At 35.1% G+C, this 17,287-nt stretch overlaps 1 protein-coding gene and 1 long non-coding RNA gene across 5 annotated transcripts in view; one reads left to right on the top strand and one right to left on the bottom strand.

The window, feature by feature from the left end:
* The window catches only part of LOC141381214 (uncharacterized), a 150,983-nt gene that overhangs the window by 108,860 nt on the left and 24,836 nt on the right, over positions 1-17,287 (top strand). The window contains exon 4 of one of the 4 annotated variants that reach the window (XR_012401039.1): positions 13,968-14,400. The exons of the other annotated variants lie outside the window; for them this stretch is intronic. This is a non-coding gene — a long non-coding RNA (uncharacterized lncRNA). Of the gene's footprint in view, positions 1-13,967; positions 14,401-17,287 lie in introns of those variants that run through there. 4 annotated transcript variants of the gene reach the window in all.
* cacng2a (calcium channel, voltage-dependent, gamma subunit 2a) overlaps positions 1-17,287 on the bottom strand; it is a 131,422-nt gene that overhangs the window by 90,507 nt on the left and 23,628 nt on the right.

Genomic DNA, 17,287 nt, shown 5'->3' with positions numbered 1-17,287 from the left:
CTCACTAAACTGAAGGAGAAAGGTCTGAAATGTGAGATTGTAAAGCTGTAATTGAAAGAAAACTTTAGATGATAGTTTTAACTGCACCAGACTTCATTCCTTTCTGTAATAAAATCTTAAATTTTACATTTAAGCATATAATCTATATTTTTCTCACCTCATCTGTTATTTGAATGCTTTCTTGGGTTCTTGCATTCAGTAAAATAGCAACTTGTGATGCTTAGAAACTGTTCAAAATGAGCCTGAATTATTAGACCTCTCACCAGGATTTAAAACGCAGCAGTAAAGTCTTCCAGCAAACGATGACAGAATATTCATTTTTTGATGAACTATCCCTTTAAGGAGTCTGGGAGCAGAAAGATATTAAGACAAAGAGATGGAACTGTTAGTTATGACGGTGGAAAGATGTGTATGGATGGATTTGAAGAATGAACTGGAGGACAGGGAGATGAATGCATCCAGGATTCAGAGCACTGCTTCGCTGCAGTTTTTTCCCTCTGATCCCTAATGAAGAAAAAAGCCAATGGTTGCAGTCTGGATGCGTCAAACCACCTCCCCTGTGCCTCTCTTCCTCTCCTCCATGCTTACTTTCTCCGACTTCCTTTTATCCATACATATTTCCCTTCTGCACGCTCTCTTTCCCCAGCAGCTTTCCCTTTTCAGCATCTGGAAGTTCACTGAGTGCATATCATTTTCTATTCTGCAGTGAAAGAAAGTGAGCAAAACTACAAAAAAAAAACAAACATCCTAAGCTCGGCATGAATATGTTAGAAGCAAGATTTAAAATTTTGTAAACAGACTACTTCTCTAGTGTGGTTGTTTTTAAAACTGTCGCTGTAGATTTTAAGAAAAAACACTAAGAAAATATAATGTCAAAAAGATGCTTAAACAAGAAAACCATTTGCTAATGTGGTCTGCACTTCATTTAAATAAATTATTTGAAAGGTGATGCATATCCTAACGTAAAGTAACCAAACATAAATAAAATATTAAATGTTAAATTCGGGTTACATTTGTTAATATTAGTTGAATGTACTTTATTTCAAGTGTTTAATCGTTTGAATGTAAATTTCAACATTCACTTACATTTGATAAAAAATTTGTTTATTTGTTAATATTTTTAATATTAATGGACCCGATCTAACAAAAATGATTGTAATAATAATAATTATATTATTATTATTATTATTATTAATAATAATAATAATAATAATAATATAATAATAATATAATAATAATAATAATAATAATTATTATTATTATTATCAAGTAAAATAAATATAATAATAAAAACATTATTATTAATATTATTATCAATTAAATATAATAATAAAAACATTATTACTATTATTTTTATTATAATTATCAATTAAATAAATATTATAATAATATTTAAAAGCATTATTATTTTTATCAATTAAATAAATATAATAAAAGCATTATTATGAATATATTATTATTATTATCAATTAAATATGATAATAAAACATTATTACTAATATTGTATTATTATCTATTAATTAAATAATATAATACAAACATTGTTATTATTATCAATATCAATTAAATAATTATATCATTAATAATAATAACATTATTTTTATTATAATGAAATAAATATAATATTAATAGAACATTATTATTATCATTATTATTGTTATTATTATCATAATCTAATGTCACCAGTACTTAACTCACAACAAGTTATTGTTTATGTTGTTTAAGCAATAAAAATGCGCCAAAAATCTAATTGTCAATTGAATAACTAATTGCAAGGCAGTTGTAACAATATCTTAAACACTTAATTTATAACTACCTAATCTGACCTAATTTGAGGAATACTTTAACTTAAAACCAAGAAAAAGAAAAAAAACTCCCACTGCTTTTACATAAGGACTTAACACAATAACACCACTGATTAATCAGCCAATTTCTGTGTTGTACAGAAGGTATAGATTTACATTGCAAAAAACCGTGCCACATGTGTCCTGCATATGCTGCATTTCATCACAATTCATTTCCTCCACTACTACCAGCATTCCTGTTTTCTTTTCATCATTATGGCGTGTCTCAATCTCTCTCTTCATCTCTCTTTCTTCATGTCTGTCTGCTTTTCTGCAGACTTAATAGGCCGCTGCCGTTAAAGGTGTTAATTCATTCTCACACTCCTCCTCTTTCTTGCTGTTGCTATGAGCCCGTGACTCGTGACGCTGTCCTCTCGTCCCCTATCACTTCCTGATAGTGACACACAGCAGCTTGACGTCGCCGCTCTGCCATTGGTCGCCTCCAAACACAGAGACACAATGCCTAAGTCACGCAGAGACACACGCGCACACAAGCCGAGCATTGAGATGCTGTCGTGCCAGAACCACCGCTGTGACCCTTAGAGCCTGTGTTTGTGTGTACGGCTTTGAGAGGATGAAGCCAAACGAAGATAGATATGAACCCAGAGGGCTGCCAGTCACTTAAAGGGCACACATTACGCCCATTTTTATAAGATAATACATCTGTGGTGTCCCCAGAATGTGTCTGTGAAGTTTAAAAAAATAGCCCACAGATATTTTATTATCCACTTTGTTAAGTGTGACGTCACGCAAAGCAGCTTCCGGGTCCAAGCGCTCTATCAAACAACATGTGGAGACTCAACCAATGGCAGTAATAAATGTTTACAAATAGATGTAATACTTTCGAAAATAACGATCGCAATATATGTATCCATGTTTAATATCTGATGGCCAGAAAGTGATTAATTGTTTTATAAATTGTTCAATTATTGGTGTCTGTGAGTCCAGAGACTGTTGTGTACACAATGATTTGACATCAAATTCACTTTAATGTGTGATATGACTGAAAAGTGGTCATATACTAATATTTTCTCAATTCAAATCCAGCTTGGACCTGGAAAGTTTTTCATATGTCACCATTTACCAAGCAGGTGGTTCATTCCGCTGTGGCTACCCCAGATTAATAATGAGAAAATGAATGAATGAATTTAACAAGCAGATAGCATTACTATGGCAAAAAGCATGTCCCTTTAAATGCAAATGAGCTGCTGCTGCAGGGTGGAGCTTTTAAACATTGTTCTGAACTTCTGATACTCCAGAAGCAACAATACAGGTGAATCTTACACAGTCAGACAAAATGTCAGCAATGACCCTAGCTACACCTTTCTAGAATGAGCCAGGATGGTTTCTGAAGAGTTAGTGGATACATTTATGCAGTTTTTGTGGGGCACAATTGATTCAACTCAACTAGCATGTTCCTGCGATGCTCTGATGTTCTGGCTTTCCAAATAAACATTCCACTATTAGCAGAATTTCCTTATCTTTACAGAAAGTGTAACAGGTTTGTCACCTACTCAAGTGCATAATAAATGCACATTATGAATTATGCTGATGGTGAAGGTTTTCAGTCTCTGTGAATACAGTCAGAAGCCCCTTTCACACATTGTTATTGGTAAATATACGGAAAATTTCCAGAATGACTTTACAGGTTTATTCAAAAATGTTTTGATCACACAGGCAAGGACATTACAGAATTTTTCTAGAAAAGACATTACCTGACTAACATCTAGAAGCTAAATGTGTCTGGAAAAATATTTCCTTCTGCGTTCAACATTCCGGAAACTTCTCTTTTTGAAAAATTGTCAGAACAAATTTACCGGTATTTTCAAAAAGGGCCCTTTCATACACGCTTTCTTTCCACAAAAAGCACATTTAGAAAAGAAATTTAGAAAGATTCTTAATATTTTTACATGCTTGTTCTGGAAATTAAGTTTTGACTCATCGTTTAGAAACAGTGTATAACTGACACTTGTTAAGGAAGTGGTCCCGCACAAAATATTTTTCGACCAAATATTAGTGCTGGGCGAAGAATAATTACAATTAATCGCATCCAAAATGAACGTTTGTTTTTTATAACATAATATATATATATATATATATATATATATATATATATATATATATATATATATATATATATATATATATATATATATATATATATATATATATATAGTTTATTAATATAGAATTATAGAATTTAAATATCTATTTCAAAATATATGTGTGTGTGATGACCCCAAGATTACAGTTTAGGTGTGGCAGATCTTAATTGGATGCCTGCTTGCTCACCAATTGGTTAAATGCATATAAATAAGTGTCTGCCAGCTTCTGGAGGACTCTGCGGCTACTTGTACGTTCTCGTGTTAAGATCTCTTTCATTCTGTGATCTTATGGTTTCGTTTTGCATTATTTATATTATGTACAGTTGAGGTCAGAATTATTAAAGCCCCTGGATTACTTGCCCCCCTGTTTATTTTTTCCCCCAGTTTTTTTTTTAACAGAGAGATTTTTTCAACACATTTCTAAACATAATAGTTTTAATAACTCATTTCTAATAACTGATTTTTATTTTATCTTTGCCATGATGACAGTAAGTAATAGTTGACTAGATATTTTTCGAGACAATTCTATACAGCTTGAAGTGAAATTCAAAGGCTTAACTAGGTTAATTAGTTTAATTAGGCAAGTTATTGTATAATGATGGTTTGTTCTGTAGACTATTGAAAAAATATAGCTTAAATAAGCTAAAAATATTGACCCTAAAGTGGTTTATAAAAAATTAAAAACTGCTTTTATTCTAGCTGAAATAAAACAAATAAGTCTTTCTCCAGAAGATAAAATTATCAGACACACTGTGAACTTTTCCTTGCTCTGGTAAACATCATTTGGGAAATATTTAAAAAAAGAAAAAAATTCTCAATTGCCTGACTTGCACCGTTGACTGACCATCAAGTTTTATTTTCTTCTACAACTGCTGCTTAGAAAACTAATAACTTTAAATAACAAACACAAGTGCGTTTTACATAGCCTAAACCACACATTTGAACAAGTTTATGATAATCATCTTATGAAAGATACATGAGGAAGTTCTGGTTTTGCAGTAACATGAGTAACAGTTCTGAAATACCCTCAGCACTAGCTTCATATTTTTTATTTTAATCACGCATGCACACATGCATACCAATTATCTACATATAACTATCATTCTTCATCACATTTCATTAGAAAATGGAAATACAACCACAATTTCCTCTGTGCCTCAAATGTTTAGAGTCTGGAAATGCATGTATCTTAGAGCATTTGACAAAATCCTTAAAACAATATACATAAAAATATCAGATGTTTGTCCTTCTTAATGCTGAACATCTCACTGCGCTCCCTAATTTTCTGCTTTTGATCAGTATTCATCCAAACATCTCATCGCTACTAACCCTAAAAACATGATGTCACTGAGGCAGCAGTTCACTTAGCTCTAGCTGTGGTCACTCAAGGGCCCCAGGGATCAGCCGGTGGAGCGGTGTGTGATCTCAGCGTAATTCAGCTGATTAATTGCTTTAATTAGACTCACGCAGTGCTGAGCAGGGATGCATTGCGTGTGCAGCAGTGGAAACAGTGTGGACAGTCAGAGGTCAGTATCCCTGGACCCCTGCTACTCTCTTTTCCCTTTAACTTCCTATTCGTCTCACAGCACAGATTGACAGAAGCCTTTCAGAATGATCTAAATTCAGCTTCACTAGCAGCACAAAATGAAACTCATTAAGAAAAATAATGACTGTTTCCAGACAGGTTTATAACGTTCTAACAAAGCAGTGTTTTGTGGAGCCAGAGGTTGAAGTGATGCTGTCGGACAAGCAGTAATATCTATTTATTTTCTTCATTGAGATATTTAAAGTGTAAAACTCTAGTGTGGTCCACTGTTTGAACATGTTTAGATAATAATCCATGTTAGTCTACCTCAGTCGACGTAAATTACGCTACAAAAAAAGATAGGTTGCTTTAATTCAAATTTGGGTCTAATAAGAACAAACCTGTTGGATTATAAATGTAAATTTAAATAATTTAAAAATAAATTAAGGGTCATGGTGGCGCAGTGCGTAGCACAACCGCCTCACAGCAAGAAGGTTGCTGGTTCGAGCCCTGGCTGGGTCAGTTGGCATTTCTGTACAGTTTCTGGATTTCCCTACAGTTTAAAGACATGTGAATTGAATAAGCTAAATTGGCTGTTGTGTATTTGTGTGAATGCAAGTGTCCAGTGTTGGGTTAAAGCTGGAAGTCCATCCGCTGTGTAAAACATATGCTGGATAAATTGGCAGTTTATTCTGCTTTGGTGACCCCTGATGAGTAAAGGGACTAAGCCGAAAAAGAAAAAAAAAATGAATGAAAAAGAAATTTACCTAGAGTAAAAATTACAGCTCTGGGAAGTTTTTTAAACCACTTGAAAATTATTTTTTTTATGCATTTAATTTATGTATTACGTATCGGTTTGAGTTAAATGTTAATATTTAATTCATTATATAATAAACATTTCTTCCACATTTCGAAAACAGATATTGACATTTTAAATTATATTAATACTGTATATCACTTTTGGTTGAAAATCATTGTTATTTCACCCTATAGATCGATTTCTTAACTCTTTTGAAATTAAAACATTGGCATTTTGTTGTTTAAAATGGAATATAAACATATATGAAAATCTTTTTTGTTATGCCAAAAAAGCACTCTTAATGAAACATGGTGAACATGCTAATTGCTTTTAGTAGTTTATACAATAAAAGAACAATGTCATTTTAAACACAAAAATATCAAAATGCAAATCCAAAGATTTTTTTTTTTTCCAGAGCTGTATACCATCTATAGTTTTAAAGAGAGATTCACCAATCATAAAGTAATTGGTCAAAAACCGTTTAAAATCTGAATATGTAAACAAATCTATAAACATAACAAATACATGTACACTTAAATATACAGTACATTTACTCATTTAGCACATGCTTTTATCCAAAGCAACTTACAAGTAAACATTAAGGGCCCGATCATACAACCGGTAAAATAAGGCACAAGACGTGTTTGGATTGATTTGTTTGATTTTCAGACCAGCGCAACTGTAATTTTCCGTTTTGTGCCACTTTGTTTAAATAGCAAATCCATTTGCACCACTTTGTGGACTCATGGGTGTGCTAGTCTGAAAAGGAAGTGTGTTAAGCTGCGTTGTTGGCACGTTGCTATTTTGAGGAACTGAAATAGCTTAGCTTTTTTCAGTTTATTCATGACAATTTGCATTTGTATAGTGTTAGTATTATTATTATGTATTATATGCATATTTATATTTGTTTTTATAAAAACTAGTTTAGATGTGTCCATCTGCAAGATTTTGGAGAAGTATGCGTCAGCATATGGGGCATAAGAATAAGACGTGTGTTTGGATATAACTTTGGATAAATTTCTGACCGCACTTCATTATTATTGTCCATTTATTTGTTTACCGGAGAATGAATTTCGAAATAGTTTTGAAACAAATCTTTGTGCTTAACAAACAAAATTAAATATGCAGGCTAATGGATGTCTTGTCTGGACCGTTTTCTTATCCACAAAAGTAAAGGAGTAAAGAGTAAAAAAGAAGTAAAGAGAAAGTAAAGAGGCCAAATGGAGGAGACTCATTCTATAGCCTCACGCTGAAGCTGTTTTCTCGCTAGTGAAGTGTTAAATTTTTCTACTTACAATGTCCACATGTAAATAGTAAATGTGCCATGGTGCAACGCAACTGACTCATAAAGGGAATGGGAGACGAGACTCTGATTGGTTTAATGCTTGTTATGCTCAAAACAGACCCATAACTCATTAAGAGAATAAGCAGAATTCTGTTAGACCATGCGCTGCCGCGCAAACCGTATTGTTTCATCCTTAAAATAGCAAAAGTGGATTCAAATATGCTCTTAATGCTTTTGCGCCATGCACTTTAGACTTTGCGCTCAGATCACTAAAATAGAGCCCTAAATATACCATTTCAAAATTTGGTGTCAAAACTTTTTTTTTTTTTCTTAAAAAAAGATAAACGCAACTAATCAAAAGTGACAAAAAATACACAAAACCCAAGTTCATTTATAATGCATATTATGCACCATCTCATCTCTGGATAAAATGAAATGCTTTGGAAATGCCTGCCGAGAAAATTAATAGCACAATTACTTTTAAAACCAATGACAACCAAAGCGGGCAGTTACTATTGTGCCCTATACATCACAGCCACTGTGTTTATACTCTTCAGCAAATCACTGTACAAATAGCTTGCTTACAGCTGACTCTGCGGATTGCAGCACGATAGGAGAAAGTATTTTAACATGACACTCTTCATATTTTAGCTCCACTGTCTCTGTTCACTCCCGAGTGTGTGAATGCATTCACACATGCATACAAGCACTGTGAAGATTAGAGACTCCTTGTCCTGGAAAGCGATCTGACGATCTGAGAGAGTAAAGAGAAGCCATGCTGCTCTTCATTAAAAATTCATATTGTTCCTTATTACTCTAAGAAAAAACACAGGCAGACATACACACACGCTTTCTTGCTCACAGTTCAGATACTAGCCGAGATGTGGAAAGTGGGAGAACAGAGGGCAAAAATGACACAGCTGACAGGAAGTTCATCTTCATCATCATCATCATCATCATCATCTGTGACCCAAACCGCATACTTATCTATGGGCACATCTGTACAAAGAGATGATAACAGCAGTCTCTTTTGACACCTCGCACAACCTGTTCCTGAGATTATCTTCAGAAAAATAAGCTCATCGTCAGCTCTTTTGTGAAGCGCTAATGTTTGTGTCCTGGCACACGCAGATCCCTGCATTCGTTTTACACATGAATTATTTTGATTGAATTATGACACCAGGTGCACATCTTTTCCCCCACTATGAACCCAGAGCTGCCTCAGTTTTCAGAGTGACTAAAAAAGTGTTTTCAGGACAAATGTTAGGCTGATTTGGATATTTACGTGAAAGGGTTGATTTTTATTTGTATAGCTGACATTGAAATCAAACAATCCCTGTTTATTCCCTTTATGTATGTTTCTTAAATTGAAAAGTTGTTTTGGGTCAATGGAGAATGGAGGAAAAAAAGGTGATTTAAGTGACTTTGAATGTGGCAAAATTGTTGGTGCCAGACGGGCTGGTCTGAGTATTTCAGAAACTTCTGATCTACTAGGATTTTCACCCACAACCATCTCTAGGGTTTACAGAGAATGGTCTGAAAAAGAGAAACTATCCAGTGAGCGGCAGTTCTGTGGGCGCAAATGCCTTGTTGATGCCAGAGGTCAGAGAAATTGGCCAGACTGGTTTCAGCTAATAGAAAGGCAACAGTGACTCAAATAATCACTCATTACAATCGAGATATTTTTATAGTTCATTTAATCAAAACCACAGAATGCCCTTTAATTTAAATAAGTGTGGAGGTATGACCATATATGATTTCATGAAACCAAGCTTGTTAAGTCTTCCAATGATGCACTATACTTTGGTGGTTAAGCACAGTGAGTTATACTGTTTTAAAGGAAACCCACACTGATCATCCATGTACCAACATTTTAAAACCTCTCAGAATACCTTAAAGAGAGGGTTTACCCAAAAATGAAAACTGCATCCTCATTTATTCATCCTTCTCCTTAACCAAACCTGTTGGAGTTTATATGTTAATAAAAGAAGATATTTAAGGAATGTTGGAAAGCGGCAGCCATTGACATTCACTATTTTTTAGCTGTGTCTCATTTCAGAGGCTGCATTCTCCGAAAGATGCATTTAAAAGGTGCTAAGTCATCGAAGACCATCTCATTTCAAAGAAATTCGAAGGCTCCTTCAAATGCATCCTTCGTTTTCCAGGTATAAAGGACACAACCGGTGGATCCTTCGCAACCTTGAACATCCCAAGATTCATCGCACACTGATACGGCAGGATGTTTTTAAAAAAGAAACATCGGATTGCAGTTTTAATTGCATGAACTAAGTTTCATTTTACTTGAATATCTAAAGACATGTTAATAAACAAAAAGAGTATTAAATGTTCTACTAAAACGGGATTTTAAAGTTTACATTTTTATGTGTACATGTATGAATCAAAGGAAATATATTTCCAGCATTTGTACACTCACATTGCCGTCAGATTGCTAAAAATAAGTTTTAAAATCACTCAAAAAACATTTTAAAATTTATCACCGCTTATTAACGCTTATTAATGCTTATTAGCCTCTGAAATAAGACACAGCTTATTATTTTTGATTCCTACTATGAATGTCAGTGGCTGCTGGTTTACAACGTTCTTTAGTAAATCGTTTTTTTTATGTGTGTGTGTTCAACAGTAGAAAGAAACTCAAACAGGTTTGGAACAAGTGAAAGACGAGTATGTAAATCATGACAGAATTTGGATTTTTTAGACGAACTATACCTTCAATAGGTAAATGCAGTTTCCTAAACACCTTCAGCCTAACAACCTTTCTTGATTCTTGGGCTTAAGGCTGAAATGTAGACTGCGCCTCAAGACTTTGGCTTCCCTGAGATAGCCGGTCTTGTTGAATTCTCCCAGATGAAGTTGACAGTGGCAGTCTCCTGACAGCAGTATGTTTAGCCAACAGCACCATTTGCTGTGACTGGAGGCTTTGCCAGCACTGGTGCCTGATGTAAACACAGCCATCTGAGCGGCTCTGCTCAACAACAGCACTGCTTGGCCCCTTTGGACCCGGACCACCATACAAAGCATCCCCTCCATAATTCACAATGGCTTCCGGGATTGCAACTAAAATTGGATGTGAATTTCCAGCATAGAATTGTGTGTTGTTACCCAACAGAACAGGACAATGTGTGACAGAGAAGGAAAAGAAAAAAAATACGGTGAGGGAGGAGATACTCGTACCATCAGAATGAGACACAGGGCACCATTTACTTCCCATCAATAGCCTTCAAAGTCTGTAGCAGTGCTGGAATCAATACAGACACAATGTGGAGCATTATACCTGATCTCCCACTTAGAGAAAAGAGAGAAAAGATGAGTAGGATGACTATATATTTGTGAGAAACCTGATACTGTAGTGTATGTCTTGTATTTTCGGGAATTTTGGACAAACAAATGTATCATTTCACTAACCGGCCAAAAATTTAGGGTGCACTCACATTATGCTATCTGAACTGTGAAATTCCAAATCAAGCCCAGGCGTGGCTCAATTAGCCGGCTGTGGCCCGGTTGGAAGAGATGTGCCAGAGTGCGGTTAGGTTCGGCTTTGGCAAGGTGCACTTATAGTGTGAGTGCAAAGCACGCCTGAGCCCGAAACTGAAGATGAGATTTCACTTTTAAGGGACTGTTTCATATGGATTTATTAATCGTTCAATGAACACAACCTGTTGTGGTTTGTTAAAGACGCCCTCGCTGCACGTCAACTGCAGCTGCAGTTTCAGCAAACCTCCTAATATGTGCAGCACAAGAATTTTTAAGATTATTTATGAGCGTCAAAAGTTGTGGTTCTTTTTGGCGAAAAATTTGACTGCAAGTCATTGCATCCCAAACAACTAAAATGATATGACTAAAGCAATCTCCACTGTACTGAGCAAGAGCGCTTCTCTTCCTGTTAAACTGAACACTCACATCATCGATGACATAAGCATGCTCTGGTTCGGAAGGATAAATGCAGTGTGAGCGCAGGCCGTCAGGGAAGAGTGAAGGGGGGACAATCGCCCTTCGGCATGGTTTAAGGCATCTGTACATAGTTAGTATGCTCTAATTTCTGTCGGGGGAAGAGGGCGGTAGTGGAGGGGGCTCAGTAAAATGAGGTGCCGAATCAGATTTCAGAGGTGCCGGATCCAGCTCCGGCGTGTTCCAGTGTTCTGACGATCTGTGCTACCTCCTCAGATTGTGCTACCGGCAGCTCAATCTGTCATATTTCAGCAAAAATAAAAATAAAAATACAGGGATAGCGCATTCTGTCAGCTTCAATTGTCAATCGGAATGAACCACTCTAATAAACTAATTAAATATAAAACTAATGAAATAAAAAAATAATAATAAGGCAGTAGTTTACTCTGATAGACATTTGAAGCTGCCACACCTTTTTCTACATAATTCAATAGAGTAGTAGTTCATTTCGATAGATATTTGAAGCTGACAATATGTGTTATCCCTCGAAACTAACTACATTTACATTTAATTAGTTTATTAGAGTAGCTCATTCTGATTGACATTTGAAGCTGACAAAATGCACTAACCCAGTTTTTTAGCTGAAATATGACAGATTGAGCTACCAGTAGCACATTTTGAGGAGGTAGCACAGATCTTCAGAACACCTGCACAAATTAAGCCCTGAATTTGAGACAGTAAAAAAAAAAAAAAAAAAAAAAAAAAAAAAAACTTTTTTTTTAAGTTTGCATAAATGCACAATAAAACTGCTAAAAACCAATCCGATTTTTTTTGGAAAATCGTCTTTAGTAAATGCCACCAAAACATCATTTTATTTATAGAGTTAGAGTTGTGTGTTGCTATGCTGAAAGTCCACGTAATCAAAATTTTAAAATGCATCATTCAAACTGCTTGAATAATATGGCATGATTTTACAGTGCATTATTAATTTTATCGTACAAGTTTTAGGATTTTTATAGAATGGTAAGACACCTCTTAGATCTAAAACCTTTGGAATGGGATATTTTTATTGTACTGGCCCTTTAATATGGTAAAGAGATTATGTGCATTTAAGTCAAAGCAACAACAAAGTTTGTTTATGCTTAGTTCGACCATTGCTCGTTATTATATGTATATATTATTATGGTGTAAAGTCTTGGCTGTTTATTTTAAAATTACGCTTTGTTTGTTTTTATTCTTCTGCTTGTGCTCAAGCTAGGGCTGTATCTCTGTAAACCAATAGTGTCCAGCTGCACGTCTAGCTCAGCCTTTTGGTGCCCTTTTTTGTGCTGAAACCCTTCTAAAAGGTTACCCAAAAAGTGGTAAAGTATACGGTTCGCTTTTAGGTACCTTTTGACAGTGAAAACGGCCATAAAAGAGTACCGAACCGTACCTTACACTCGGGCCATAAGCAAAACAACAGCTGAAACACCTTATAAAAGGGTCCTGCAGAGCCTAGTAAACACAGAATGGTTTGTTTGTTGCTAGTACTGTCAGTACTTTGGGTTAAGTTACATAAAGACAAAGGGTTAACATTGATGCTAAGGAACTGCGTTATTCAGCGTATTCAATAACATCTTCTCCCTGTGAAAACTTTGGCCAGCTTACTTATTTTTTCTATTAGAGTCATCTGATACATTGTTAAGCCACCCAAGAGCAGTTAAGCCACAATACAGCTTAATCTAACAATGGTCACACGTTGTTGCAGGGAAACATGGAAAAGAGCAGCGTGTAGCACAATGCATATATTTTTAAAAGGCAACCAATAAAACACACTTAATGAGGCCTGCTCCCCTGCACCTAATAAATGAAAATATATATTTCGCTAATGTTGTCCTTTGGGAACTTTTTTTGCTTCATGGGAAGGAGCTGCACTTTGTCATCTCGTTGAAGCTAAAGACTATGCAATTTTGCTTGACTTTACAAATCACTTTCATTATTGCTTCTCTTCTCCAGCAGTTCTGCCTATTCATAAGCTGTTCAAACACGCATGTCATATCCCTACACTGCAGAGTATCAAACACTACCACTTTGAACAATGAACTCATGCAGATCATCTATCAGCTTAAATAAATAGTTTACCTCAAAATGCATCATTTTTCTGACTAATTACTTACTCTCAAGTGGTTTTAAACCTTTATGACTTCCTTTTTTGATGGTGAACACCTAATAAGATATTTTGAATAATGCTAAACCCTGTATCCATTCACATCCATTGTAGGAAAAACAAGTGCTATGAAAGTCAATCGTTACCGGTTTGCGATTTTAATTCTTTTGTTTTTACCAGAAGAAGGAACTTAAACAGGTTTGTGACAAGTAAAAGGAAAGTAAATGATGACAGAATTGTAATTTTTGGGTAAAATATCCTTTTAATTTATATTTGTGCTTGTTATTGTAACACTGGTAGGCATAACGACTGTGTGTGACTTTGGAAATCGCTTTCATTATTGCTTGTGTTCTCCAGCGGTTCTGCCTGTGCATTTGCTGTCCTCAGTCTGGAGCACAGCCGCAGAGGGGGGCGGATTTGGCCGTATGTTCCTGTCTGGATGGAGGAGCGTGACTGTCAGCACCTCAGCAGCTAGGTGTTAACCGCGGGTCTGCAGAGGTGGAAATGTCTCAGTCAGTGGTGTAGTAGAGGTATATGCAGGGGCATTGGTGTATATACATTTCTATCAGTTGGCATAGCATATAACCTCCCCTAAATGTCATCAGATGTGCATCATTTGGTATTTTAAGAACATTCATCTGTTTTGCTTTGCTTTTTTTTTTTTTGCAATGAAAGACACCTTTTTCTACAATTTTTTTTGAGTGTTTTGCATGTTGTTTTTGCATCATACTTTTTAACCACCTACTGCATGTGTTTTTTAAATAATGTGACAATAAATCCCTTAAAATCATTCATTAATTTTGCTTCGGCTTAGTCCCTTTATTCATCAGGGGTCACCACAGCTGAATGAACTGCCAATTTATCCAGCATATGTTTTACACAGCGGATACCCTTTCAGCTGCAACCCATCACTGGGAAACATCCATACACACTCATTCACACACATACACTACGGACAATTTAGCTTACCCCATTCACCTATACCACATGTCTTTTGGACTTGAAACCGGAGCACCCGGAGGAAACTCATGCAAACATGGGAAGAACATGCAAACTCCACACAGAAATGTTAACTGACCCAGCCAAGGCTTAAACCAGCGAATATCAGTTGTTTCATATTTTTAACACAACATATTTAGGTTACCTAAAGTTTTGTTCATTGAGTCAGAAATATAAGCCCCCGTTTAGAAAAGAATCATAATTTCTGCCAACATTTTCAGCCATTTGTGGTGTTTTAAAGTCTGTTTTTTATTTAATTAGCTTAGAAAAATATATAATCTATCTATCTATATATCTATCTATCTATCTATCTATCTATCTATCTATCTATCTATCTATCTATCTATCTATCTATCTATCTATCTATCTATCTATCTATCTATCTATCTATCTATCTATCTATCTATTTATCTATCTATCTATCTATCTATCTATCTATCTATCTATCTATCTATCTATCTATCTATCTATCTATCTATCTATCTATATGTCTGTCTATCTGTCTGTCTGTCTGTATATATATGCACAATGGACAGCTACATGTGTGGACATACAGAGATGTTATGTCTTCTTGGACAATAGTGCTAAGTAAATTAAGCATGAATACAAACACAACACTGGACATACAGTAAGAGCTTTTTAAAAAAACTATGTATAACTCACATATACAATAAGATACTTAACTAAGACAGGCTATACAAGTACATTTACATTAAACTGAACAATATTGTGCTGGATATTGTGGAAGAGAGGTATTAAAGGTGAATATTGTGCAAAAGAGGTATTTAAGGTTAATATTGTGGAAAATAGTTATTCAAGGTTGAAGCAAGCAGTACAAGATAGTACATTTATAGCAAACATCGAGTTCATTATTGAGTCCTTGAAAGATAAAGTTTAAATAAAGAGAAGAATGTTTATACAGTTTTACTACAGGTGGTTTGTTAAGCCCACTCACCTGTATGAAGCACAATTTGAGGTGCACAAGATTTCCAAGAGACATAGCGTGATTAAGAAAGTGTCTATAGTGCAAATGTGCAACCTGGTTAAAGAGTGTTACAGCAAAGGGTCTAAACACAGGAACATGTGATATTTCAGTTTTTCTTTTTCAATAAATCTGCAAAAATTTCGACAATTGCCCCTAAAGCAATTCAGGGAGATATTTTATATTTTAAAAATACTAGCACTTCTTACATGCAAAATGAGAGAATAATTGTTATTAAATGAGCAGATTTACAGTCAAGTGAAATGTCCTGTCTCACAGGACTACAGTGCTACAGTATGTATTAATAGAGAAATACAAAAATAGAACATAGTGGAGAGCTTAGGAATATAAATATTTGAAACCTACAACCATCTGGGAACTAGCTGACTATACTATACTGCTACTAAATGGTTATACATGAGATTTACATAAATACTGTATGTATTTTGACATGGCGTGATATTTAAGAGCAGGCAGTCTGAAGTGCAAGACGATTAGTGCATTCCAAAGCACTGTCTTTCTTGCTGAGTCTTTGTATGTGTTTGTAAAAGTGTCTGGTGCATGTGCTGCAAAAAGAGTGTGATACCATGCACCTGTGTGTATCAAACATAATAGCTTTTAAAAAAGCATCAAAAAAGCTTGTATTTCACTCGAAATACATAGTTATATTAATATCAATGCTAGTTTTAAATGTTATATTATAACACGTGATGCACGTGATTTCTTGCTTTAAAGATCTTATGAAGTGCTTTTAAATGTGCATTTTTTAATTGATGTTTGATGTAATCGCCACTGAAAAATTAAAAGAGGGTTTGACATAGAGTAGCTCCTTCCCTTAAAAGAAAACAACCAATAGCGTTTTGTTGTTATCACAGCTCTGCCAATGAGAATGCTTGAGTTCAAGCGTATAAAATGAAAAGCAATTAAGAAGCATTTTGAAGGGGGTGGGGCATTTTAGATAGGAGACAGTATTTAAATGGTCAATTTGAGGAGTAACTGAAGTATAAGATGACGTAAAATAATTGTTGATCTATTTAGGTGGAAGTGACAAACAAAGCTTTAGATGTTTATAACAGTTTTATATCTTCTAAATGCAAAATTCGTCACGGTTTTGGAGCACATAGATATCCTAAAAATGACCAAACTGAAACTAACATCTAAAAAACATACTTTTAATTTCACTGGACCTTTAAAAATAAATAAACTTGGGGTATATTTTAAGAGTATACCCCCTTCTCTAACTACACCACTTATCTCTGTCCATCCTCCACAGAGCCAGAGCCTCACCAACAGCACATACAGTATGCTCATTATGTGAGTACCCATGGCACGAAATAAGATCATGAATAAATGAATATGACATTATGCACGGTAATGTTTGGGGACATCTTAATGGACTGTCAGAGTGTTGTCCTGTATGAAACATTACGCTTGAGGCCTGTAATACATCAGGACTGGAGCAAACACTAAGCAGCATGTGCTACGATATGATCTCCTCCAAGGTGAGACTCGCCCATAGGATAGGAAAAAGATCTCATTAATTTCTCAATTGACAGCGATAAGATTAAATGGCAATAAGAGAAAATGGAGAGCAAATGGAGTCTTCCGCTCCTTAAATTGCTCTCTTGAGGACAAGACTTGAAGTAATCTCGCACGTGTCTCCTCTAGAGCGTCAGAAGACATTTCAATGTCACAC

Source organism: Danio rerio, chromosome 3, assembly GCF_049306965.1.
Source record: "Danio rerio strain Tuebingen ecotype United States chromosome 3, GRCz12tu, whole genome shotgun sequence".
NCBI classification, from domain to species: Eukaryota; Metazoa; Chordata; class Actinopteri; order Cypriniformes; family Danionidae; genus Danio; species Danio rerio.
Note: the sequence above shows the minus strand (reverse complement) of the source record. Positions and strands in the feature narration are given on the sequence as shown.